Raw genomic sequence first — 26,760 nt, 5'->3', positions numbered from 1 at the left:
CATTTTTCCCAAGCCAATTTTACTCATTGTGACATTTTTTCCCTTTTCCAGAATATTTTCTATTCATCTTAAAAGTTATTAAATTTTGCATGCTTTCACTTTTAAACTATGCAATTATTGTCACTTAAATTAGTTCTTTTGTCATCTTACTACAAATATCATACAGTAATTAAAATGAAAGTGGGTTTTATATATTTGATAAAAGCAGATTATCTGAATATGATTATAATACAACTTTATATTCTATTTACAGAATTAATTTTAAAAGATGTACTGTATAAATGACTACACGAACCTTGAGAAATAGGTAAGTGACAAGTATATTTTGAAGTAGATATTTCTGGAACATTAAGTAATTTGTCCTTATAGGTCCTTGCAAAATATGCAGTGAAGTATAACTTACCTTAGTGATTTATTTCTTTTTTTTCTCTCTCTCTTTTTTGTTGGTCATGGAGCTTGAACTCAGGGGTTGGGCTTTTTTGTGCAAGTCAGCACTCTATAGCTTTGTGCCACATCACTACTTCAGTTTTCTACTAGTTAATTGGACATGGACTTTCCTGCCTGGGCTAGTTTCAAACTGCAGTCCTCAGATTTCAGACTCCTGATTAATAAATTAGTAAAAATATGTCAATAAGACATAGAAATGAAGCATGTTCCCAGTTTACAGCACTTGAATTATTAAATGCAATATAGTACTCTGGGTTATCCCTAGGATCTGAAAAAAATAGATAAAATATAAATGAAGTCTATATTTTGTTCGTATTAATATATCAGTTCTTAGGTTCTTAGTTTTTGTGCCATGATTTTGTAAGATATTAGTTTTATGAGTAACTGAAGGTATACAGAAACTCTGGATTATCTTTGAAACTAACTCTTTGAAAAATCTAAAATAAGTTTATTTAAATCACAGTCAGTGTATACTGGTTTGATAATTACAATTTAGATGTACCTTTTATGTGCTTAAGTATTCTGTGTAACAGTTTGAAAAAATCAAAATTACTAATGATCTTAAAAATTCCAGACTCTATGCCATAGAAATGGAGAGAAATAGATGGTCCAGAAATTTTGTTTTTCACATTGTAGGTGAATATTTCAGGTTTCTGACATTAGCATGAGATCATGAGTGTCTGCTTGTGCTTTTTTTTCAGGCTTTTTCTTTGACTTCCTTAAGCCTTGTGTGTTCTTTGGTGGTTTTTTGCAGCATTTCCTATTAATGCCACAGGCTCTTTAGATGGTTCCTAGTGCATTTCCTCTTTGTTACCTCTATTTCTTCTTGCTAGTATACTGCTCGGAGACAGAAAAGGGCAAGGATAGGACTTACTAGTTTGGAATTGAGATATTATTAGTGTAGCTTTGTCCAGTCACACTTACTTGAACTTCTAGGTCAAATGACGTGATTGACCTATAGTTAGTATGAATAGATCAGTTATATAGTCAAATTCTGAGACTGAGCTAAGCTAAAATTGCTGTCAGATAATAGTGATTACCAGTTTCCAAAATTGTCTCTAGCATAAATTTCTATAAATATTAAAAGACTGTAAGAAGGGAGTTCTATAATTTACTGAAATTATTATATAACTTATAATTTGTAAAGTTAAAATAGCTGTGCTGGTATTATGAATTGTTGGCTGCTTCTGTTTCCAACTTTAATAATTTTAGTTAAATTTCATAAATAGAAATAAAAGTATATTATACTAAAAAGACATAGATGTTTAAAACAACAAGCTCAGTTTTGAATGACTCTAGCAGGACAGTTGTTAGTTTGGAGATTTTTGTTTTGCTTGATAACTTTTATTTAGAATTTTATTTAGAATTAGTATTATCAGTATGATATGAATAGATTTTAGAACTCTGCTTCTTAGTTATTAACATGATTTCTAATGTTAATAGGAAAAAAAGGAAGAATATTTTTCTCAGGCCAAACTTAGATTCCATTGATCATACAATATTCATACAAAATGAACAAACAAAATAACAAGGTCCCAGGCAATTCTGATGCTGCCAATCTATGGATCTCAATATGAATAGTAAGAAGTTTCAGTACCTCATTTTACATAATTGTTAAGAACAAGAGAGAGACTAGAGTACCTGAGATACCTTATTCATTATTTCCTGTTCTGATCCCTGGTAAAGAGTCATAGTTTAGCCAAGTACTGGTGGCTCACGCCTGTAATCCTAGCTACTCACGAGGCTGAGATCTATGGATTGCGGTTCAAAGCCAGCCCGGGCAGGAAAGACTGGGGAGACTCCTATCTCCAATAAACCACTAGAAAACCGGAAGTGGCGCTGTAGCTAAGGAGTAGAGCACTCGCCTTGAGCTGAAGAGCTGAGGGACAGCGCCCAAGCCCAGAGTTCAAGCCTCATGACTAACCAAAAAAGAAGTCATATTTTTAAAGACACTCAGTAGACACTTACGTTGTACTTATAATACAGTTAAAAGGAAATTGAAAATGCTGTTTTCCCTCTTATCCCATTTGAAGAGATATAGACAACAAAGTGTGTGTGAAGATGTGTACACATATACATGTATGTGTATGTATTCTTAGCCAAAATAAGGCATGCCAAATGTTAGAAGTTGTTACCTTCTAAGTGATAGCTTTACAGGTAGCATTTTTTCATCTCTATGTTTTTAGCAGATTTTTCATGTTTTGAGAGTGAGCCTACATAATTTTTGAGATTCAGTTATGATTATTAAAACATTTAGAAAGTTCTTTATTCAAACTTGCTTCATGACAGCTTAATCTTGGTGGAAACCAATACTTCCTGTCATTCACTTTTCTCTCTCTAGTCTCCCCAGTAAACACCTATTTTATTTTCCTTAGTAAATATGTAAGCCATTTAGTAGTTTAGTGGGAACTTCAGCTGGGGGAAGTACAAGTAGTTTTAAGAAAAAAGATAATGAAATAAAGATTTTAATAAATAATTTGTGTTAAAGATAAAAAATGTTTCAATGTTTCAAATATTTATTGATATTATTTTTTCACCAGAAGTTTATTTAGGTGCAGAAAGGTTGTATTCTTTTCATTTCGCAAGAATGTGGCAAGGGCAATTTGTGACAAGAGGAAAACTGCCCAGTAGGACAAACCTGGCCCCCAAATTAGCCTCAAAATAGGAGTTCAAAACCAGGGATCTTTTACTTCCATTTCCTGCACAGGGAGCAGGAAAATTTCTCTCTTTTTCTATTTCTACCTAGTTTAACCCTACTAAAATAAATCCTAGTTAAAACTTTTTAAAAAAGGAGTTTAAAACTAAGTCTCAATAGAATCAGATTAATCCATAAACAACTGCCTGCCAGAAGTCTAGAACTCTTTAAACAAATATGGCAAAAATCTAATACTCATCAACATAAAGTTCATAGATAAATGCATTCAATCAAACATTCACAGATAACAAAGCAGGGGTGGGCGGGGGAAATCAAATCAATAAAAAAATGACCCTGAAATGATATAGTTGTTGGAATTAGCAGGCAAACATATGAAAACAGCTATTATAAATGTGATACATGTATAGAAGCTTAATTAAGGAAACTTTAGAGAAGTAGAAATATTAGAACATTAAAAATGTAAAAATAGGGTTATATAACAAATTTAAATACAACCAATACTATGTTGCCAAAATGCACAAAAGAAGAAATTGACAAATTTTCATTTAGAGTTGGAAGTTCAGTATACCTCTGAGTATTCAATGGAGCAAGAAAGAATATAGATATGCTTATCTACACTATGAGCTACCACCTAACTTGACATTTATAGAATGTTCCACTCAACAAGAGAAGAATATACACGTTTTTCAAGTACACATGGAAAATTCCCCAAGTAGACAAACACATAAGTACAAAAGACAAGTCTCATTAAATTTAAGATGATGGAAATTATGCAAGCTATGTCTTCTGACCACAAAAAGATGAAATTAGAACCAGTACTGGAAAGATATTGGGAAAATTGTCAACCTTTACCATTAAACCACATACTTCTGACTAATACATTGGTCATAACAAAACAAGCCACACATGGAAGTTAAGAGGCTTTTTGAAGTATAAAGGAAAACTTAAAAAAAAATGTGGGATGAAGCTATACAAGTATTTAACTTGCCATGCACACATTAGAAAAGAAAACAGATAAAAGATAAATGATATCTACTTAGGAAGTTAGATGAAAAGAATGAATTAAAACTTAAAAAAGTAGAAAGAAGAAAATGAGAGTAAAAATGAATGAAATATAATAAAGATAAATGCAGAGATAAGAGGTGAAACAAACGTTTCTTTTAAAAATGAATAAGCCTCTAGTTTAATGAAGAAAAATAAAGATAACTCATATTGCTAACTACAGTATTCAAATTCATAGAAAGGGCATCACTACCACTTCTACAGAACTTAAAAAAAAAAAAACCCAGGCTGGGAATGTGGCTCAGTGGTAGAGCGCTTGCCTTGCATGCATGAGGCCCTGTGTTCGATTCCTCAGTACCACATAAGCAGAAAAAGCTGGAAGTGGTGCTGTGGCTCAAGTAGAAGAACGCTAGCCTTGAGCTGAAGAGCTGAGGGACAGCGCCCAGGCCTAGAGTTCAGGCCCCACAACCAGCAAAAACAAAACAAAAAAAACAACAGGTTTGGCATGGGTAGGTCACACCTGTAACCTAGCTACTCAGGAGGTAGAGATCTGAGAATAGCAATTGAAGCCAGCCTGAGGAGAAAAGTCGGTCAGACTCTTGCCTCCAATTAACCACCAAAAAGTGGGAAGTGGAGCTCACAGATAGTGCCCAGGCTTTGAGTTCAAGCCCTAGGACCCCCACCAAAAAACAAAAACAGAAAACCTCACATAGAAAGTATATTACAAACATCATGTAGAAATAAATTTGACAATTTTGATTAAATGAATGAATTCCTTGAAAGACAAAGAAATGAATCTGACTCTAGAAGAAATATGAGGCTTAAATGGCATTAAATGTATATTAAAGTGTATTCCTTGTTTAAAAACCCACATAAATAACAAAAATAAGAACAAAAACATCAAACCTGTGTATGTTTTACCTGTTGAGTTCTATCAAACACTTAAAGTAGAGTGGAGGAAAAAAAGAACATCTCTTAGTTCATTTTAGGTGACCTGCATTATTCTAATACTACATCACATAAATTTATTACAAGAAGCAAAATTTTGAGCAAGTCATTAGGAAATCAAACTGAGCAAAAAGTATAAAGTGGGTTTATTGAAGGGTTGCTTTAGCACCAGAAATTCAACAGCATGAGTTACAACATTAACAGGAAAGAGAAAAAAAATTGGAATAATTCTATCAATACTTAGAGAAAAGTCATCAACTAAGTTCAACAATCATTTATGACAAAAACTCTCAGGAAACTAGAAATAGAAGAGAACTTTCTCAACATGTATACCAAACTTCCAGCTTAAATCTCATTTTTAAGAAGACTGCCAAAAAGACTGCTTTCTTCCTAAGGTGCCAGCAAAGGAAATATGCCTACTTTTCCTATGTCCATCTGATTTTTAGAGAAGGCCACCGTAGTGTAGTAAGCTGGCAAGATGAAACTAGTATGTACAGACAAGTATTCTTTATTTGCAGACAGCATGATCATGTTCAGAGAAAACACAGAAATCTCTAAAAGCCACTAGAATTTATATTTGAATTTAGTAAGATTGTAGGACACCAAGTACATGTACAGAATCAGTTGGAGGTGTACTTTCTAGTCATAGAAAACTGTAAATTGAAATTTCAAATATATGTGAAAATACAAAGACAAAAATAAGACAATACAGTGAAAAAAGAAAACAAAGAAAGAAAAATGACAGTGTTGGAAAATATATGTTATTACTGAATTTCAAGACATTCACTTCAGTTACAATTGTAGAGACAGTGTTGGCCTAAGGGTAAACATAGAGGTCAGTGAAACAAAATATAGAATCTAAAAATAGAACCAAGTATCTATTAATTTGTGAAACAAGTGTCAAGGTATTTCAATGAGGAAAAGATAATCTTTTAAACAAATGGTACCTGGAACATGTGGATATCCATATGTAGAAAATTAACCTCAGCATTTACTTCCATATGCAAAAATAACATGAAAGAAATTATGGACCTACATATAAAAGACTGAAACTATAAAAGTTTTAAGATGAAATCGTAGGAGAAAATATCCAGTACTCGTGAATAGGCAAGGACTTCCTGATATTAAAGCCTGAAAAACTTGATAAATGAGATGCCATAAAAATTTTAAAACTTACAGTCTTCAAAAGACATTGTTAAGAGATGAAAAGGCATTATTTAAAACATGTTCACAGTACATGTACCTGACAAATGACCTGTGACCAAAATATATTTTTTAAAACCTCTTGCATTAATAACAAGAAAAACTAGTTCAAAAATAGTAAGTAGCCAGTGTATCAAAGGAAAAGGTGTTTACTGTAATTAGACATCAGGAAAATTCAATTCATTAGAATTACTAAGATTGACAACAGAGGGCCTCATCAGCTGCATTGGACATGGATGAAATTGAACTAAGCAACTCAACGGCAGCTATGGGAGGGAGGGAGGGAATGAAAGAGAAAAAGGGAACATCTTACACTAAGCAAAGGAAAGAAATGTACGTATCACTCAATTTGGAAAAATAGCTGTAGTGTCAAAGTTTGTAGAGTTCATAAGCTTTATTGACCATGATGATGACAATGTGCCTCGTGAAGGTTAAAATGTATGTGTGACTTTAACTATGTATCACTATCCCACAGTAGTTTGTGAAATTTATGTAATCACTTAATCTCAATAAAGAAAAGAATAAAAATAATAATAAATAAAAAAGAATTACTAAGATTATACATTTTTAAAGGGTGTTGACTGGGATGTGGACTAAATGGAACTTATTTTCAACCATTTGTATAGGCTTCACCATAAATCTGAAAAATCCAATATCCATATGGCTCTAAAATATTAAACTTTTGGAAGTTTTTAAGTTGAAACACAATCTACACAAGAGCACAAATTCTGAGTCAAATGAACTATGAATATGATATATGTGTAACAACCACTAAGGAAAAAGAAAAGAATTATTTCCAGCACCCCAAAGAACCCATAGAACCTTCCCACCAAAAAATAAGAAGCTTCTAGAGCATTGTATTAGTTTTCAAAATTTTTGAAAGTGTCTGGGTGCCCATGGCTCAGTCTTGTAATCTTAGTTATTCAGGAGGCTGAAATCTGGGGATTTCCACAGTTGAGGCCACAAGCAGAAAAGTTCACTAAATTCTGTCTTCATAATAACCAGCAAATGTCAGCTAAAGATGTGGCTCAAGTGGTATAGTACTAGTTTACTAAATATAATGGCTCTTTGTTTCAAATCCCAAAACTGTAAAAACAAAACAAAAACAAAAACAAAAACAAAAGTTCTGAATTTGGAGCTCTGGAATTGTAGTAGAATGTTAGATTAGGAATTTCCATCAACTAGCAAATTATGTCTGTGTATAATGGAATACTACTTAGTAGTAAAAGAAACTAAAGTAGGTATGTGTTATGCTGAGTAAAAAGATATAAAAGACTACTATGACTTAACTTACTGTAACGATTAGTACATTAGTGGCAGAATGTAGACAATTGTTGTCTGTAGCTAAGGATAGGCTGTGATTGACTTGAATTCAGTGAAGAGAACTTTTGGGGGTGATGGATGTGTTCTAGATCTTTCTTACGGAAGTGATTATATGAATATATAAATTTGTCCAAACGCATTGAAAAGTACACATAAAAAGATGGGATCTGTTAAATGTTTGGCTGAACCAACTTTCAAATTGGATCCTCCTGATCTCAGTCTCTCAAGTAGCTGGAATTACAGGAATATGCCACCACACCCAGGTTCCATTTTATTAAAATATTTAGTGGTAACCCATGGTACTCAGAAGCAGCAAGCTAAGCTGAAATAATTACAAATAATCATTTCTTGGTTTGATTGTTCTTTTCCTAACTTCTTGAGTTGAATTTCATTTCATTTTTAAAACTACAAAGAATACATGGGAACAAACATTAGTGTCCCTTAGATCTATTCTTTCCTATAGATATAGAATACTTAAATTTTAACACTGTGTAGTTACCCATCCAGAATCTAGGCTTATCGGCTTCCCTTGCAGCAAGGTTTGGCTGTGTCACCAAGGAGGAGCGAATAATAATGTGAGCACCATCACCACCTAAAAGTAGGTCAGGTGCCTGGACTTTCTCTTTTCCCTTTCTGCTGGCCAGGGATGTTACATTAGTAATGGGAGTAGATTTTATGGAATCATTTCCATTGTTTTTAATAAACTTTTAAGCTTGTTTTCTAAGATGTTCCCCCCAGTTACTATACCAGATAATATAGAGTCTGCCATTAGCTTCTCACTGATATATTTTCAATGACAAAACTGTCCCCTTATTGATCTAACAGATTGATCTTGAAAGTGCCTACTGTTCTGTCTCTTACAAATGGACATAACTTTCAATCAGTATCTATAATAAAGAATTTGAATGGGGCTTTTCCAGTTTTGTTGGTACAAATTTGAGGTAACTTATGGGAGCAAGGTCTTAGAGGACACCCAGCCTTGCCTTGGAAACAGTGGGGAAGGAGGCCATCTGTGGCCCTTGTTACTGCTGTGATTTTTTTTCTAGAGCTATGTGGCTTGTCTTTGTTATATATTTTTAAATTAATTTACTTTATTGTTACTATAGAAGTGATGTACAGAGGGATTACAATTACATGAGTCCAGTAATGAGTACATTTCCTTTCTCATACAGTATCTTCTGTTCTCTCACTCTCTCCCATTCCTTCCCTCCCATCTCCACCCACGAGTTGTATATTTTCATCACTATCCAATGAGCACCTCTGCTGCACTTTCTCACCCATTTTCTCTCTAGTTCTGTACTCTCCCCCCCAGCCCTTCTGAAGATGTTGTCTTGAATATATCATACATAAGGTAAAGAAGAGAGGCTCACCAGAAACTAAAAGCTAAAAAAGAAGGAAAGAAAGAAAGAAAGAGAGAGAGAAAGAAAAGGGATGAAAGAAAATAGTCTTTTGTTTCCATATCTTAGAGTTTCCATATCATTTCAATATGTATATTATTTTATGTAACTATGAAGAGACACATAGGCATTGTACATTTGTGTTTCTCTCTTTGGTCTCATTGTATGTCAGCATCTAGAATACTGTATAATTTGTCATATGCCAGTTCATTTTAGATCTAACTTCTGTATATCAGAGAGAACACACACCATTTGTCTCCCTGACCTTGGCTTACCTTACTTAACATGATTTGTTCTGATTCCATCCATTTCCCTGCAAATGACATTATTTTATTCTTTCTAATGGCTGTGTAAAATTCCATTATGTATAGGTACCACATTGTTTGGATCATTCTTTAATAGCAAGACTACCAAGGTGTAAGGAGTGAGGCAAAGCTGAGAACAGCCTTGCTAGGATTGCTGGCTCAGGGTGAGGCTTCTGGCAAGAGACTTGGTTTGGCTTGTACTTTGGAAAGCTGTGGAGGCAGGAAAACCTTTTTTCTAGTTTTGCCTGTTTTCTTTGTGACCATAACAAGCCATTCAGCTTTTCAAGGGTCTCAGACTGGATCCATTAAATAAAGAAGTTGACTCTCTAACTTTAAAATTCTTTGATTGGCCTGGGCACTAGAGATAGCAGAGATTTCCACTAGAATGTTCTTTTTCTTTTAAATTTTCAAATTAAGCAATGAAGCAAGCTTAGTTTCATCTTGTAAAGTTGAGGGTAATAAGTCATTTATCTTACTACTTTGAATATGGAGGGCTAGAAGAAGGAATTGTGTGTGACCTGGTATTTATGCTGACTTCATATTAGGTAAGTGACACAAGTTATAGTTGATTGTGCCATTTGTAACACCTGCAAGTAATCTAGTCCTACAATGACTCAGAGGAATATGAACTCACCATTTTTCCCTGTAAAAAGGGAAAAGATATTTGTCTAGATTTCCAGAAGGTCATCATCACCTTTTCCACTGGGAAGGCTATGGCTGTGTCTTAAGCTTGAGGATGCTGGGAGGTGAGCCCACTGTGATAACAGATACCAGACTGCATGTCACTTGGAATATTCTTCATTGATAAGCTCTTGAGTGGTGAAAAGGCTTCTAGCACTGAAGTCATGTTTCACAAGCACCAACAGAATGCTGCCCGAGCTCATTTCATGTCATAAGTTGAGCTAAGCATGGCCACGAGAAGGATAGGCAGAGAAAGGTTTCAAATAATGAACATGTCATAATTACAAAGAATTGGGAAACAGCTCAGATTGAAGGGATCTCCACAGAAGTTCTAGGCTGACTTTTTCTTTTGAGAAAGGCTTTGTTCTGGTTAGATTTTTTTCAGCAAGAGCCACCAGCAAAGGACCTGCCCAGAACAGCACAGAAGTGGTTGTGCAAAGCCAGACACTCGTGGCTCACACCTGTAATCCTTGCTACTCAGGAGGCTAAAATCTGAGGATTGCTGTTTGAAGCTAGCTCAGGCAGGAAAGTCCATGAGACTCTTACCTCCAGTTAACCTCAGAAAACCAGAAGTGAAGCTGTGGCTCAAAGTGGTAGAGTGCTAGCCTTGAGCAAAAAAGCTCAGGGAGAGAGCCCAGAGTTCAAGCCCTACTACCAACAAAAAGTCAAAAATAACAACAAAAAAACCTTGTAGAACCAAGGAAGTCAACTGCTAGAAGAAATCTTGTCCCTTTTTGGAGGTGTAGTTGCTTCATGTTAATGGGCTCATAACTTAGTGTCTGGAAGAAAAAAAGAAGAATCCATGTATTATTCATATACTAGAAAAAGAACTGCTGATGAAGATGGATTGAATTGTTCTGTGCTTGCCACAAATAATGTCTACACTTTTTATTTGAAATTATAGGAAGATAACTTTGGATCCATTACTGTTTTTATTAGTTTACAGAAAAGGGTTTCCTTGAATTTTAAATATATCTAAAAGAGATTGTACAACCTCTTATCACCATTGCATCTCCTGTAGCTCTTTGGGTGAGGACTTCCTATTCAGCTCAGTGTCTGTCCAAGTTAGAGGCTACTTCTTCTAGCTTTCCTCTGTTGAAATGTTGGTGTCTTTTTGTAACACTAAAAGTTGGACTTGTACATTAAAGGGCTCAGTCTGCTCCCATCCTCTGGAGCATGTTGCTTTTCTCTACGCTAGAGCCATAAGAGCACCACTGTTTGCTGCACTTGGGTAGTTAATGGGAACCTTTGTGATCTACTTCACACACACTTTGTTGGGTAGAATGTAGTTGATCTGAAGGAAAAGTGAATGATGTGGGATGAAAATATTAGTTGTGATGGTGAAATAGAAGTTAGAATTACAAAAACCAGGACAACGATGAGAAGTTTGGAAGAACCTAGGAGACAAGATATATTTATTTATTTATTATTCTATTTTTTGAAGTACTGGTTTGAACTCAGACCCTTGAGCTTGCTAAGCTGGCCCTTTACCACTTGAGCCCTGCTTCTAACCCTGCTTTTTTGCTGTTTATTTTGGAAATGGAGTCTAGTGACCTTTATCCAGACTAGCCTTAGACCAGACATAAGAGGAAAGGTTTCTAATTACAGCAATCCTTAAGATATTTGAAATTGTTATGATGGTTTTAAGTAGGCAATCCTGGGCCTTAAGGAAATCAAGGATTTGACTTTCTGTGTGTGGTTTATTAAATGTAAACACATACAAATTTAAAGGGAAAAGGTAATCTTTTATATAAAACTTGATTTATAGCTTCCTGGACTTTGAAACCCTCCTGTGCTTTGATTTAATTCATTCAGTTGTTTTAAAACCTAATAAAATTGAAGGAGGGGGCTTTTTTATATAAGCAGGTATTTTTACTATAGCAATTAGGGGACATTATTAGGAAGATTATTGGAAGCAGGATATAAAGTTTGAATAGATTTACTAAAAAAATTAAGTTTTAGAAACTTGGATGAATTAAATAAAAACAGAAATAAACTTTCCATGTAATACTGAAATTCACAACAGAATCAAATCTTTCTCTAAGATATCGTTTTTGTGTAAATACATTTTCTTTAAAAAAAAATACTTAGTTGAGCATGGTGGCTAATGCCTGTTAGCCTAGCAGAGAGGCTAGAGATCCAGAAGATTGTGGTCCCAGGACTGTCTGATCTCAACTGATAGCTGGGTAGAGTGACGTGGGTTTATCATCCTAGCTGTATGCAAGACTGAGATCAAGAGGATCACTGTTCCAGGCTAGTCTAGGCACTGAAACGCCATCTCAATGGAAGAAGAAGCTGGGAGTAGTTATACCTGCCTATCATCTCAACTGTGGTGGAAAAAAATTAGGACTGAGGTTCAGTTGCTAGTCCAGGAAAAAAGCAAGACTCTGTCTCAAAAATAACCAGAATAAAAAAGGACTATATCAGGTAACTCGGAGGTAGAGCTTCTGACAAGCATATGTGAGTTCCTAAGTTCCCATCCCAAGTATGGCCAATTTAAAAAAAGTATTATTTGTAAAGAAATACATGAAGCTGGGCACCGGTGGCTCAGGCCTGGCCTGTAATCCTAGCTATGCAGGAAGCTGAGATCTGAGGATCACGGTTCATAGCCAGCCAGGGCAGGAAAGTCCATGAGACTCTTACCTCTAATAAACTACCAGAAAACTGGAAGTGGCGCTGTGGCTCAAGTGGTAGAATGCTCCCCCCCCCCTCCAAATTTTTTTTTGGTTGGTCGTGGGTCTTGAACTCTGGACCTGGGTGCTGTCCCTCAGCTCTTCAGTTCAGGGCTTGGGCTGTACACTTGAGCCACAGTGCCACTTTCAGCTTTTTCTGCTTATGTGGTGCTGAGGAATTGAATCCCTTCCCTTCCCTTCCTTTTTCTTTCCACATTAGATGACTGGTTTCTGGAAGCTCATGCCTGTAATCCTAGCTGTTTAGGGGACAGTGATGAAAAAGTTCATGGACAGGTCAACCCTCACAAATGTTCACATGTCTATCCTAACCAATGGCCAGGTATGGAGGAGTACACAAGTTGAGGAGCCACTTGGGAGGCTGAGAACTGCAATTCCAGGGCAGCCCTGGCAAGAAAGTTCACAAGATTACATTTTATCAGAAAAAGCCAAGCAGAGTGGTGTACACCTGGTACCCAGTTACCGTGGGAAGCATAGATCATGGTCCAGGCCAGCCCAGGCAAAGAGCACAAATTTACCTAAAATACAACCAAAGCAAACATGGGCTAGTGGAGTGGCTCCAGTGGTAGAGCACCTTCCTTGACAAGCTCAGTGCTCTGAACACAAACACTAGTCCCACCAAAAGAAAAAAAAAAAAAAAAAGCATTGAAGACCAAGTCCCCCATGTCTTACTACCCTCCCATTTTCCCAGGAATTTTGCTATTTATCCTTCCAAGCCTTCTAAATATTTACACTTACACACACACACACACACACACACACACACGCATGCACATGCACGCACGCACACACAGTTGCAATTGAATTTTTGCATATATATTTTTTTGGGGGGGTCTGGTTGTGGGGTCTGAACTCTGGGCCTGGGTGCTGTCCCTCAGCTCTTCAGCTCAAGGCTAGCGCTCTACCACTTGAGCCACAGCGCCACTTCCGGCTTTTTTCTTTTTTGCTTATGTGGTGGTAGAAGAATCGAACCCAGGGCCTCAGGCATGCAAGGCAAGCGCTCTACCACTGAGCCACCTTCCTAGCTCCTGCATATATTTTTCAAACATCAGACCATGTTGATTGCTGGTTGATTTTAAGTAAGATCTTCTATTGTATTTATAGCTTTAGTATTCCCTCAATATTACTATAATAACAGACATTCATTGAGTAGTTACTGTGTGCTAGACAGGATGCTTAGTGTTTTTTAATATTATATGGACTCCAAATCTTCATAAAAACCTTTATAGGTGAGTAAAATAGTTGAAGAAAATCCCACTTTTATTATATGTCTGTTCCTTCATATTTAATTTTTTTTGGGTCAGTTGTGGAGCTTGAACTCTGGGCCTGGGCACTGTCCTTGAGCTCTTCAGCTTAAAGCTAGTGCTCTATCACTTGAGCCACAGCACCACTTCCAGTTTTCTGGTGGTTAATTGGAGATAAGAGTCTCACAGATTTTCCTGCCAGGCTGGCTTTGAACTGTGATCCTCAGATCTCAGCCCCCTAAGTAGCTAGGATTACAGGTGTGAGTGACTGGTGCCTGGCTATATTATATTTCTAAAGTAATTTAATGTTCCTTAATAAACTTCAAAACTAAACATTTTCTTTCTTTTTTTTTCTGGAACCAAAGCTTGAACTCAGAGCCTAGAGCTTTGAACTCAGAGCTTAGAGCTTGCTTGGTTTGCTTGCTAATGGCTATCACTCTACCACTTGAGTCACATCTCCAGCCTAAATTTAGAATTTTTTAAGTTGATAAGAATATAACATAGTCTTGTTAGTTTTGTCTTGCTTGTACAGCTGGCCTTTATCAGGTCCCTACAGGCAGGTGTTTGCTTACTAGGCCAGAGCCTCAACTATGTGCTTTCTCCATTCACTCTGAGCAAGGATCACACTACCCCATCCATCTCCTCAGTAGGTGGTGATATCCTTACTTTGGACACAGTGACAGAATCATGCAAGTGTGAAGGAAGTTTGATTTTTGAAGATGTCCTTCTTATGCCCTTGATCATACTGTTGTGAGAAACAAATTCTGCTATACTGGAAACTCTTGGAGTTTTTATGGGACTTGGTAGAAGGAGCGTTGTATTTGCTGAGTTAAGAGGGAGAAAAGTTATGCTGATTATATGTTTGAAAAATTGAGATGAGGTTTTTGTAATATTCTGTCATCAAGTAAGGAACTTTCAGTGAGTGGGATAGCTGTCAGAAAAGTTGAAGTCCCCTCTGTTGCTTCTTAAGCTTGCGAAAGCCTCTTTACACTGTTTTAACCAGATGGTAAGAATCCTGTCCACTTTATTATTACTCTAAGTTTTTTATGCATTGTGCAGTGCTGTTGCAATGTACCAGAATTAGATGTTATTCGTACTTACTGTTTTTGTCATTGTGGTTGTTATCAAGACCTTTTGTAGTTTTCTTCTGTGCTAGTGCCTCTGTAACAGGGCCCCTGAGCCTGCTTGTTTCTGTTTTTTAACAAATGAAAGAGTTCACTATATGAAGGCACTGTTGTTTTCAGAATAAAGAGATACTATTGCTGAGTCACTTAACAGACATGGGAGGCCTTGTATGTATCAATCAGCTTTTCTTCTTGCTGAATGCTAGGGGAAAAATAAAGATCATTTACAACAAATCTCAAGGAGAAGAAAAGTATCCTCTGAAGGTCCCAGTAAGTATCATTTCACTGCCAGCCATATATTAATGTTTATAGGCACTTTTAATCATTTGTCTTCAGGATTGGAAAAGTGGTAATGTCCATCTATTTGTGCAAGTACCTGTTAATAGATCAGGTTATAGTGGCATGAACAATGATCATACTATGTAGCTTCGGTTTCTTTCTGGTTATAATTCTTAATTTATTTTGAAGTCTTAAAGAGCATTCAAGGAGGGCATAGTTTAAAAATATTTTTTAATTATCTTTAAATAATTGTGTAAAAAGAGTTGCCATTTAACAAAGAAGTTTATGAAACAACTCATCTTGATCAATGTGACTCCTTTCAACATTCTCACTCATCCCTCTCTCCCCATCCCTTCCCTCATTCTTAATTTTGTAAGACATACATTTGATTCTTGGCTGCATTTTTCCCCTTCTTCATTCCTCTACCCTTTCCCCTTGTCCTCACCTGACCCCTTGGAGAACGCACTGCCTGGTGTTTTATTTTGCTGAACTTGGCCTATACCTTCCTAAGGAATTACTCTATTTGAATTCTCCCTGGAATCTACCATATCTCAGTTAATACATTTGTGTATACGTACATAATACCCAATGTATTTACTTATAAGTTTTAAGCTCAAATTAACTTTCATAACTAAGGGAAAACATGCCCTGTCTCTAGTCTGCCATCTTGGATCTGCCATCTTGGATCCTTCCACCCGGTATGAGATTTTATGTTTCATAGACTAGCACATGCACTAAGGGTGGCTGTTAAGAGCCACAACAGAGCCGAGTGGAGAAGTAGAGCCTCCTGAGCCTGCATTTTCTGCATTTCAAGGTCCACATGGGGAATGGAAGCTCCAGCAGAAGTCTGGTGTATTATTCAGGTTTGTTTATTGCTTTCCTCCCTTCCAAATTCTGGTATTTTCCTAACCAAAGTATAGTAGCAATTCAGAATCCCATAGCTTCTTATAGTCCTAAGTCTGTCTACCTCTGAATCCAGTGCTACAGAAATTAGGTATCAATTGTTTAAGACAATGAAGAAGCCTATGGTTTCAGTCTCATTGTGCCACTTATTGTAGGAAAACAATATGGATATTATGTGTTCTTGGAGAAGTCACTTTTGCTCTGGTATACATTGTTCCTCCTCCTGGATAGTTCAGAAAAACTAAGCCTTTTCCCTTTCATTGGTAGCTTGCTTCACCATCTCTGTGTTTACTTTCACTTATGTATGTATTTTTTATGCCAAACCATGTCTGTCCTAAAGTTATACCAGTGGAAAATTTAAATTTTTTTAAAAAGGCATCTCTGAAATTCCATTCCATATTTAATCTTACTTAACTGGAAATAGCACTTTGTTCCATTGTATTTTGTTAGCTCCATTCATGCCCTCCCTGTCCAAAGACTGTGTATTAATTAATAATCTCTCAAAGACACCTGCTCATGAAAAGTGTTTTCCCCTTTTCTAAGAGGTAGATGCAGTAAGACTGCTCTGTTTTCTTGAAATGCCAGAGTTTCTAAAGATCTCTTGTATGTGCAATCACATCTACTTTTCCAAATTAGCAACTAGAAATATTTTAACCGATGACTATAAACTACTCTTTATTAAAAAAAAGTTTATAGTCAGCTGAACCGTCTATGCATCTGGTTTAGAATACTGAAAAAAACTTTTACATAGTGAAGTATGGAATAGCATCATTTCTGATTCTATTTCATATTATTTCTTATGGAAAGAATGCTTTCCCCACAGACTTCCTGGGGACAAGATGTTTAAATGCAAGCCAGGGTCGAGACCTCTTTTTTTGGTCAGCTAGGAGCCACTTTTCCCTGCTTTTGCTGAGTTTGCCAAGTACTCCATCTCTCCCACCCCTTCTGATTCTTCACATGTCTTTGGAATTTTTACTTTGGGCTGTGTTGGATAAGGCATTGATATGATGCATATGTAGCAGATAAAATGAAAAGTTAAGGGCTGTTTTCTCAAGTAGCATGATTCTGTCATGTCAGTGTGAATATATGTTGCTCTATGTGTGTACATGTGTGTGTATGAGTGTGTGTGTGTGTGTGTGTGTGTGTGTGTGTATATGATGTGTATAAAATGTCTTTCTTTCTTTGCCCCCATCCCTCTCTGCTCTTGGCTCATGTAGTCACTTTACTGCAAGGCAGCAGGACTCCATTTATCACAGGCACTCGGAGGAGGTCCAAAGATCTGAAAGGGTTACTGTTCACATTTCCTGTGTAATTCCCTCTGATCTTACTGAGCTGTAATTCCTTTCTTGATGTTAAACGTTCCCAGGCTCCTTTAACTTTTGGCCTGTTTGCGTGGGCCAAGTTTGTCCCAGGTGATTATGTAGGCGAACCTCCTGTTTTTATAAGAGTAGAAATCACTCCTTCACCCATGAGATAGCCTACATGCTTCTTCCTTTGCAGTCTTGAGAAGGAAGCCCTTTGGTTTAAAACAGCAGAGCAATAACATTACTTTTGAAATTGGTATTTAGTAACCAAGTTTATGGTCAGATTAATTGTATGGACTTTGAGTATACTGATTCTCGATTTAGTGAATTTCTGGTTGAATGGAATCCTATAGATCTCTTCAAGTTTATATTCTTTCTAAAGATACACCAGAGAAACACAAAGATGTTTAGCTAAAACAGCAACATTTCTGATTCTTCTATAGTTAGTTTACAGGATTTATAGTTGAACATTAGAGGAAATACCTATTTCCTATTTTTTAAAATCTGGTTTTAAAAGTATTTAGCAACTCATTTTGGTTCTGCAGTTTAAAATACATACATTTTTGTGATTGGCAAAGGGTTTCTAGTTTTTGCCTTTCCCCTATAAGTTTTAAGAAAACAAAAAAACCAGTATGCTATGAAGCAAAATAAAGTGTCTGTAGCTGTTTATGAATTGAGGTGGATGGAGTACCTGTGCCATACCAGCTAACAGGGTTTATTTAGGTGTACATTTGTTCATGCTGCTCATAGCACATCTCTCTCCTCAGTTAGCAACTTGGGACTCTAGAAATTTAGGGTCAGAAGTGAAACTGTCTATGAAGACAAGACATCTTGTTGGTGCTTGGGCAAAATAAACTTTTTTCTGATTTAAACAATAAGATTGTTTTTCTGATAGTCCTGGGATTTGAACGCAGGGCTTTACATTTGTTAGATGTTTTCAGCTTGAGATACATTTCTAGTTTTTTTTTTTGTTTTGGTTGTTTTGAGTTAGAGTCTTGCTTTTTGCTTTTTGTCTGGGTCAGCCTTGATCATGACTCTTCTATTTATACTTCCTGAGGTACCTGGATGGCAAGGGCCTAATACCACATCCATCATAAACTGGTATCTTATGAGCATCTTACTCCCCCCTCCTCCCCAGCTGACTTGGAATTGTAGTCTTCCCACTCTCAGCCTCCTGTGGAGCTGGGATGACAGACATGTGGCACTACACTGAACTATTGGTTGAAATAAGGTCCTGGGTATTTTTTTTTTTTTTGGGCCTGGTATAATCTTGATCTAGGAGTCTCTTGATCTCTATTCAGAGTAGTTACGATTACAGGCATGATCCACCATGCCTGGCTGAGATAAGGAACTAAATGCTCCTTAACCACATCTAATACAATTTTACTCGAACATAAGTAGGAAAATCTTGAAATTTATTCCATTTAAGTCTTCAGAGGACCAACATGGATGGTTGCTATTTTTTATTCACCTTTAGTTCTCAAGTGTAATGCAGGACCCTATGCATAATAAGCTTTCAGTAATGGTTTGTTAAATGACTGAATGAATGGCACTGTCAAATTACTTTTGCAGATTCTTTATTGTTCCATATGTACACGATGGTATTCATATATGTAAATATGCTATATTCATACTTCCTGTAGCCTCTAATATTAGCTACTACTTAAAATCCCTTTGTCATTAAGCAGTTGGTTCCTTCATAGCTTTCCACAGCAAGTCCTTAGATGGTCTAGAGCTAAGGCTAAACCATACTACTGCCCTGTCACAGGTTTAAAAAAAAAGACATCTAGTCATCAATTATGTAAATTATAGATAATCTGTGAACATTTTCTAAAACTAATAAGGAAGTCCATTGTTTCCTGAGTAGAAAACCATATTTCTCTCAAGGATTAAATATTCCTGGGAAAAACATTGAATTGTATTATCAGTCAGTCAACAAATAGTACCAATGCAAACAGAATTGTGCCTGGCATTGTAGTCTCTCTTGTAGATTCCTGCCATCTACTGTTTGACTCATCAAGTCAAATAGTAATTTCAAGTCTATTAAATGTACTAAGTGAGAGGCTTGAGCAAGAATCAGGAGGCTTAGGAAGGGGAAAAGTCATCTAGGCTTGAGTTAGAGTGGGGGCAGATTTGAATATGGCATTGAACAAGCAGTTTGTCTATAAAGAAGTGAGGAGACCACCTGCATTTATAAATAAGGGGAACAGTTAGTACATGCACTGTTCCTAGTAGCCATGAAGAAAACAAACAACAACAATCTTAAGCGGATGGTGGAAACATCTTTCCAACACTTAGTTATTCCTTATATTATTCTGGAGTGGAATTTTAGGGAAGCTTTTGCCCAGGCCTTACAGCAGCTCTTTTAGGCTACCACAAGAATCAGTTCAGTAGAATATCTCACAGATGGCTCTGCCAACTAAAATTTCCACAGAAAGGAAGGGAGGGAGGAAGGGGAAAAAGAAAGAAGCCTGAAAAGTTACCATTCATGACTACAAAAGGCCCCATTCTATCCCAATGGCAAGTTTAGCTGCTTATTGTCAAGTGATATCTTGGTGTGAACTCTAACTTAAAAGGAGAAACTCCAAATCCATTGTTTTGTGTTTATCTATAGGCAGCTGTAGGCACTAAATATAAATATAGCTTCATAGTGTTCAGTGCCTCTTAAAGCATTTTTTGTAATGAATCAATTCTTGTATTAACCATGAAAATTATTTTAAGCCTAGTTTTAGGTTTTGTAAAGCACATTCAAGTTGAGCGGAATTTATGCTAAGATACTTTTACTGTGTTTACCTTTTAAAAATACTGTTAATGATGTAATTTTAGAGTTGAACTTTGTCTCTAGTTTTCTTCTTTTATTGTCTAAAGGAAAAATAACAAAGCAGAACAGAAGTGAAACCAGGTTTTCCAGCCCTGTACAGATAGAATCTTAAGACAGCCTGCTGACTGTTTCCTAGTCTTTTAGCCAATGGTAGTGTTTGCAACCCTCTGCGTGTTTCTGAATGTCCACATGGGTTCAACTGTATGGATTGCTGCCAGTGTAACAGTGGAGGAGAAACTCTTAACAGCTGGCTTCTCACATTGTGATTTGTGAAGATCTAGACTTTCAAGATATTACTCGGTAATTTACAGTTAAAGGGTTTGGTAGTCAGCAAATTTTAGGCAAGTTGAAAACAGTCACAGTGTAAGATATATTGGGATTTTACTTAACCCAGAATTTTCCAGTTTTTCTTGAATTTGGAAATGCCCACTCTTTCTTCTGATTTACTTCTTGTCCCCTTTAAGTAAGTTCATTAATATTTCTTGTAGAACCATTGTCAGCAATTGTCACTATGAAGTCTTACACATATGCACACACTCAGAACACATGTTCACGTGCACGCACGTGTCCCCCCCCCCCACACAAGTCAGTTGCTTGTTACTTGGGATGATCAGGAATTCACCAAGCATAACAGGAGTTGTGAGGGAAATGAAGGGTGAGGTAGAGGTAAGACATTCCATTTTTACTATAAAGACTTATGTTTTGTGTGATTTTTTTCTGTGGGTCTAAATTCCTTTCGTAATCTGAAGAACAAAAAGCGAATGAAAAGACTTAAACTAGTTGAGAGAACCTGTGCTTTACAGAAGTATTGCTTATCACAAGCTTTTATAAGTACTAAGTTCTATGGCTTTTTGAAACTCACTCTCTTTTTTTTTTTTTTTTTCAGAAAAATACCAGAAATTTGTCACCTACTTTTTCAGGAACAAGCTTATATTAAGTAAGGGAAATCCTGATTAGATGAAGTAAATAGGCCTTGCCTTGCTTACTATTGGTGTGTCCACATTATTGTCATTGCTATGGATGCACTGTACCCTCACTCCCTTCTGTGTGATGAGTGAGCACTGAGTCTTACTAGTCTCTGTATCTTTAGCATGGAAGCTTGTACATGTCTGGTCTGTCTTAAGCATTCATTTAATAATGTTTGTGGCTCTCACTTTCATAGCTTAAGAGGACTCTTTTTTGCAAGGTCACTTTAAACTATGGCTTATTTAATTTTTATATTTATATCTTGTTTTGCCCAAGAAAAGGTTTAAGATTATATCCATTACTGCACATGATAAACTACAATCAAATGAAATCTAAAAGAAACAGCTACAGAATAAAATTGGGGACTTAAATTTCCTAATTCTAGTACTAAGTCTAGTAGAGGCAGCACAGTCCTGGCACAAAACTAAGCATGGAGATCAGGGGGGTCCAGGTGAAAAACCAGAAATAAACTTAAACTCCTGGTCTATTAATTTCAGAAGAGCTGCTAAGACAATTAAATACAAAAGGATTATCTTTCCAACAGATGTCACACATTCAGAATTGGACATCCATATGATAAAACCGCCTTAGAAAAATCAACCACACACAAAAATCAACTCAACAGGAATTGTGGACTTTAACATTCAGAGTGAAAAACTTTGAACTTCTAATAGAAGAAGAAACTTTGAGTTGTACAGAGTTGTGTGTGATTTTCAAAGTATTGTCTTTGAGGATAAAAATGATGAATTTGACTTCTTTAAAATGAAAACCTTCATGAGTCAAAAGACATTTTTTTGTTTTTTGTTTGTTTGTTTGTTTGTTTTTATCAATCCTGGGGCTTAAACTCAGGGCTTGAGTGCTGTTCCTGAGCTTCTTTATGTTCAAGGCTAGTGCTTTACTACTTTAACAACAGCACCATTGCCTTTTTTTTCCTGAGTAGTTCATTGAGATTAGAGTCTCATGGACTTTCCTTCCTGGGCTGGTTTCAAATTGTGATCTGCAGATCTCAGCCTCCTGAGTAGCTAGGATTACAGGCATGTCAAAAGACATTCTTGAGAAGCTAAAAATACAAGTTACAACCTGAGAGAGAAGCTATTTTCAAATTCTATGTGGTAAAGTACACAGAGTACACAGAAAACCCCTGTAATCAGTAAGAATACAGTCCTATGGGAGAGATAAAAAGCAATAGCACCCAGTAAACATTTCCCCCCCAAAAGACCTAACAATGGCTAATAAACACATGAAAATATCATTATATGAGTTAGTAGGAAGGCAACAATTTTTTAAAAAAATCAGTACGTTTAGGCTGGATGCCTGTTGCTGATGCCTACAATCCTAACTACTTAGAAGGCAGAAATGTGGAGGATCACAGTTCAATACCCAGGGTAAAAATTCTTGACTTCTTACCTGAGTATAGTAGTATGGACCTGTCCTCCCAGTTATGTGGGGGTTTAGATCAGGAAGATCAAGTTTCTAGGCCAGCTCAGGCAAAACTTTTTATAAGATCTCAAGAGGAAAAAACTAGATGTGGTGGTATGTATCTGCCATACCATCTGTGGTGGGAAATGTAAATTATGGAAGTGAGAATTATGGTCCAGACCAGCTGGACAAAAAGTGAGATCCAGGGGCTGGGAAGGTGGTTCAATGGTAGAGTGCTTGCCTTGTATGCATGAGGCCTTGGGTTTGATTCCTTAGCACCACACAAGCAGAAAAAGCTGGAAGTGGTGCTGTGGTTCAAGTAGTAGGATGCTAGCCTTGAGCTGAAGAGCTGAGGGACAGTGCCTGGGCCCAGAGTTCAAGCCCCATGACCAGCAAAAAAAAAAAAAAGTGAGATCCAATCTCAAAATTATCTGGAGCAAAAAGGGCTGTGGGTATGTATCGATAGTATATACCTAACAAGTATGAAGCTCTGCGTTAAAATCCCAGGACCACCAAAAAGAGAAAAAAGAAAGAAAAAGTGAAAAGAGAAGACCAAAAGTAATGAGGTAGTGGTGTAAGCGATGAGGTATGATGTATGCCTACTAGGATGGTTGTACTCAAAAAGGCATATAATACAATCTAGAACCTGGTCAAACAAGAATTCATAGGCATCCATGTAAAATGATAAAATTGCTTTGAAAAATTAGTTGGTTCTTTCTTGGAAAATTATATCAGTTTACCTTGTTTTTATTTGGGCCTCTAGAGAAGCAGAAGCAGTAAGGTGTGTATGTATATAGGAAAAAACTTTTAAAGAATAGACTCTCACAGTTACAGAGGCTCAAGGAGCCAGCAGGCCACAGACTCCAAACAGTTGCAGCATGGGCCCACAGCAGTCTGCTGGAAACTGGTGTTACAGGTGAAATCTGAAGGTAGTCAGGAAGTTCAGACTTTTATCCAAGCCTTCAACAGATTGGATGAAGCACACCCACATAGTGGAAGACAAGCCACTTTACAAAAGTCTACAAATTAATCTCATCCAAAAATACTCAACAAAACATACAGACTAATATTTGACAAAATTCTGTGTACTATGACCCACCCAAACTGACACATGTAATTAATTCTTCAACATATTAGAGTGAAACATTTTAGAAATGAAAACATATTGATACAAAGACATGTATTTCATAGCAGTACTCATAATGGACAAGAACAAGAAAGTATTCAAATATCCATTAACTGGTGAATAGATAAGCAGAATGTGGTATGTCAATAAAAAAAGGGAAATAATTCTGACATGGATGATGCTCAGAAATATTGTCTAAGTAACAATTCACACTCAAAAGGACTACATGTTATGTGCTTCCACTTGTATGAACTATTTAGAAATGAGAAATCGATGGACATAGAAAGCACAGAATGGTTCAAAGAGTAGAGGCCAACTTTGTCTATATGTCAACTTAAAGAAATTCAGAGGACGAAGTGTTCTAAAACTAGATTATAATGATACTGCACACCATGTAATTGACATATCATTAGCTCTCCACTTTCAAATAGGTGGATTTAGTGATATGTAAATTATACTTCAATACTGTAAAAAAATGTGGTAAAAATGGGACTGATGGAATAAGGGTAAGGCACACAATTATATCAATGCTCCTTTACAGGATATGGATCACGAATTTTTCCCTAAGCTCTCTAAGGAAACGTTTACAAAACTAGTTACATTTTCTAGTGTTTGTAAGATCAAAATTTTCTAAGCCTTTTGGAAGCCTTATAAGCTATAAGAGAGATGTTTCCTTTTTGTCATCATGCATCATAATCAACTTTGTACTCTTCAGCATCCTCAGAGTAAATCCTAAAGCCTGTCTTTTGCAGGCTGGTTTCTAGAGCTTCCTCCAGGAAAGCATGGTGGCTTTTCTGTCAGACACCACAGTAAATACCGTGCTGCTGAAGGGAAGCAGTAAGAGGGGGGCTGGGAATGCTTCTCTTGGGTGCTTTAACTTAATCCAGAGATAGACATTTAGAATAGAGAATGGTTGTACTAAAAGCCATCAGCTGAAGCTGTCATAAATGTACTCTTTTCTTTCCAGGAAGGTAACTTGTATATTGCTTTCTCAGTTACAGGTTAGAGATGGAGCCATGCCATAAAGCAAGGCCTGGGTAGGATTGGGGAGCCCAAGGAGGAGAAGTATTTGAGGAGAGAATTTACCACTTCTAATGTGGATGGGGTGAAGTTTCTCCTTAGGAAGTAATTCATTCTGGCTGTTCTCCTGTGCTTGGGTCAAGGTGATTATTCAGGACAATGTATTCATCTTGGAATGGTGCAATCCAGATTATTTATAAATTTTCATAAGTGATACATACTTGTCAGAAAACATTTCTAAAAACTCACTTCATGTGTCAAGTATAAAATATGATAGACTAAGCCAGGTGCAGGAGGCTAATCTGAGCTACTCAAGAGGCTGAGATAGACAAAAAAATTAGTCTCCATCTTTTTCTCTAGTCTATCTTAGCTATTCATGTGTATTTTTGTTACATCCAGATTTTAACTGTGTAATGCTGTGATGGTGCATGCATCCCCTTCACATACCTCTACACCCACATACATCACAGAACAGTTTTGTAATAGATGTTATTTGCTATACACTTCACAGTTTATCTCAGTAATGGGTGTTTTAAAATACTGTCTTTGAAGCTTGCTGCTTCAGACTACTGTAAATGGTCTTAATTATGCATTTGTAATCCTACTCTTGCTTCAATCATGGGAAAGTATCTAAATAGCCATTTGTTAACTGAACGAAAGGAGAGCCTGAGCATGAATATTTTGGCTTGATTATATATGTACAATAATTTGTTTAGTAAGAAGAATATGAATGTAAATGCACTTAGGTTGAACCTCATGCTGTTTGGAAAGTTGTTGGTTTTATAATGTCTCAGGGAAATTTGACTTTTTGTCTATAAAAATATGAACTCTGCAGATTATGAACTTTGCAGATTATTTGTGAAAAGTAACTAGGATTGAGCTTCTGCCTCCCCCTTATCTTGCAGAAAGTAGTAGCAGGACATGTGACCCTGATAACAGCTCAAAAGACAAAACAGATGAATTACCAAATCATGTTACAGTAAAACTTTATCATCAATACTTAGTAATTTTATTTATTTTCATAAAGGTGATGTACAGAGAGGTTACAGTTACATAAGTCAGGTAATCAGTACATTACAAGAACTGTTTTATATAACTCATGATTCTTCAGGTTGAGAATTCAAGCAGGTCTCAACTGGGTGATCTTTCTATGATGTTGTATTGACTAAGATCACTGGATGGTTCTCAGCTAATGGGTGAATTACTCTGGAGTAATCGCAATGCACATATACGGTACCTGTGCAGAGATAGAAGTCGGGGTTCATGTGGCCTTTGTTGCATGATAGTATCAAGTTAGACTTCTTCCTCATTTGTAGCTTGGCTCTCTCTTAGCAGAGATAATCTTAAGGCCTAAAAGTGGAAACTGGTACAAGATGAAGCATTTATGATATTCTTTTGGTCAGATGAGTCACAGAGCCCTGTATGTTGCAGGGAGAGTAAATAGGAATGAATTCTCACTGGGAGAAATATCCTAGAGTACGTCACCATCTTTAATTCACCATAGTTCATTTTCTGTTTGCAGTACTTTCACACTCTTCCAAGAATCCCCATTTTTTTCCTAGCATGGCATTAACCTCAAGCTTAAAGACAAAGATCTGTTTTAATTGGGCCTAAATTTACAGGAAGTATCTACAGTATAGTTCTTCATAAGGTAAAAGCTATCTACGCAACATACAATGGATAGTCAGGCACAGTTTAACTCTACAAGACACTCACATTCAAAAATGGAGAAACAAGAAGCCTATAGTTTTCATTGTTCCCTGTAAATTCATGGCGGGTGGGTAGTAATGATTGGACACAGGGCCTCAGCACTATGAGCTTTTTATTTTTTATTTTATTTTTTTCGGTTGTGGGGCCTGAACTCTGGGCCTGGACACTGCCTCTCAGTTCTTAGCTCAAGGC

At 36.5% G+C, this 26,760-nt stretch overlaps 1 protein-coding gene across 13 annotated transcripts in view; it reads left to right on the top strand.

The window, feature by feature from the left end:
- Positions 1–26,760, top strand: part of LOC138805113 (zinc finger protein 438-like) — a 146,396-nt gene that overhangs the window by 26,968 nt on the left and 92,668 nt on the right. For 11 of the 13 annotated variants that reach the window (XM_069989696.1, XM_069989684.1, XM_069989693.1 and 8 more), the window contains one exon: positions 254–307. The gene's annotated coding sequence lies outside the window, so the exon portion shown is untranslated. Of the gene's footprint in view, positions 1–253; positions 308–21,213; positions 21,265–26,760 lie in introns of all 13 variants that reach the window. The other 2 variants (XM_069989694.1, XM_069989695.1) reach the window with 1 other exon arrangement.

The sequence above is a fragment of the Dipodomys merriami genome, unplaced genomic scaffold (genome assembly GCF_024711535.1).
Source record: "Dipodomys merriami isolate MVZ:Mamm:240054 unplaced genomic scaffold, mDipMer1.0.p SCAF_387, whole genome shotgun sequence".
Lineage (NCBI taxonomy): Eukaryota > Metazoa > Chordata > Mammalia > Rodentia > Heteromyidae > Dipodomys > Dipodomys merriami.
The sequence above is the reverse complement of the archived record's forward strand: the minus strand, read 5'-3'. Positions and strand labels throughout refer to the sequence as shown.